Source organism: Seriola lalandi, unplaced genomic scaffold (genome assembly GCF_002814215.2).
Source record: "Seriola lalandi dorsalis isolate HSWRI2012SDOR001 ecotype SW California unplaced genomic scaffold, Sedor1 jcf7180001974894, whole genome shotgun sequence".
NCBI classification, from domain to species: Eukaryota; Metazoa; Chordata; class Actinopteri; order Carangiformes; family Carangidae; genus Seriola; species Seriola lalandi.
In genome coordinates this window covers 1-1731 of record NW_019445560.1, presented here as the reverse complement: position 1 = coordinate 1731, position 1731 = coordinate 1, and the positions used below count along the sequence as shown (strand labels likewise).

Here is a 1731-nt window from a genome sequence, read left to right as displayed (position 1 = left end):
GCCTCTTATCATCCAAACCATGAGAGGAGTCATGCAGCTGCTCCATCCACAGTGAACACTGGAACGTCACAGCCCCAGTGGTAATTTTACTGGGTTGCATTTATGGACCGTTTCCTAAAAGTATCACACAAAACTGGGCTACTTGTGCTGTAAAAGAGAGGGGCATACTGCATGGAAAGCTAAAGACAATGTCAAATATATATTGTACAGTATTAATATATTAATTACCACAGATTTCTTGACGATAAACTAACGTTCCCCATTGGGGCGGCTCTGTACTGTCGGCTAATTTCGATATTTCCTACAGCACCCAAACGTAGCGTGATTGTTACCATTCGTGACGACGGAGGACGTGAACGCAGCAGCTACTAGCATTTGGCTGTGAACGACAGCCAAGTTACAGAACTTTCACCGGAGTGGATAAGGTAATGTATAAAATTTGAGGTTTGACAGCCTGTCTGTACATTTTCGAGTGGTTTGTCGTGGTCAGGGTCGTGGTCTGTCTGACGAACAAGTAGTTACTTAACGTTAAACCAACACTTGGCGTTGCAAGTTGCTAGCTGATGCTAGCCAAGCACTGCTAACATTCGTAACGTTAGGTAACTGTTAACTGTAAGATAGAATATGCTTAAAAAAAGCATTTTTAACTTGTTAAGACAACAACCCGTAAATAAATGGGATGATACAGCTTTTTTTCTCTCTTATAACCATCATCCCGAAGAATGTAAATTTAGCTAACATTAACGTGGTTACCTTCCATTCATGCTTATGTGTGTACTAAATGACACATGACTAAACTGCATGATGTAAGATGAGTAGATAATTCAGCAACAAGCCAGCTGCTGAAGAGCTGCTTTCATTTTCACCAAATGAACTTCAGATAATGATCTTCTCTTTGTCTGCATATTTTGTCTACATTGTCTGAAAGTTATGATCATTGTTTCACCCCCTAATGGCAACATTCATGGAGTATGATTATTGCTTTTTCAGAGACTGAATCTTTAAAGATTGCCATATGGATTCTCCTCTGCAATCTAAGAAGGCTAACGTGAATCGAGAGCCGAAGCGCACCCAGAATCAGTCGAGCACTCCTCCTCAGAAAGATGCCTATGCCAGGCTTCTCAGCCAGCACCGCAGCAGCAAGTTCAGTTTGTATCTAGAGCAATATGCAAAGGACTTGTCATGTCAAAGGGAAGGAAATGGGCCGAGCACACTGCTCAAAGCCCAGAGTGACAGGCTGAACATACCACAGAGAAAAAGAGACCAAGTGCCTAATGATTTCTCTGATTCGAGTGACTTCTCCCCCTCTTCCTTGAGAAGTAAAGGAGAGGACAGTTCATTGTCTTTGTACATGGAGAAAATAAGCAGTCGCAATCCTCAGCAGGAATGTGAAAGGAAGCAAGGTGTGTCTGACAGGCAGCGACGGGGACAGAGAAGGGACACCACCACCAGCCAGGATGGAGACATTGAGTCTGGGGAGGAGCTCAGCTGTTTAACACCTAATGATTCGCACAAACCTCAGAAGCAGCAGAAGAAAAACAAGGACTCAAAAGGGACTGACTCGTTTGTTGGTCTTCCTCAGTCTCCAAAGAAAGCCAGTACAAGTGGACAGGAACAAGAAAAGATGATGAAGTCGAAGAAAAAGAATCTGCCAAAGCAACCAGACGAGGACAGAAGCAGAGAAGGGCCTGGGGCTGACACTCAGTTGTCAAGGCCCATATCTCCTCATGG

General features: G+C 43.7%; 1 long non-coding RNA gene across 1 annotated transcript; it reads left to right on the top strand.

Annotated features, from left to right (window-relative positions):
* The first annotated feature begins 337 nt into the window (after positions 1-337).
* LOC147820254 (uncharacterized) lies at positions 338-1623 on the top strand. The gene is made up of 2 exons (XR_015437187.1): positions 338-425; positions 991-1623. It is a non-coding gene; the product is annotated as an uncharacterized LOC147820254 (long non-coding RNA).
* Positions 1624-1731: the final 108 nt, after the last annotated feature.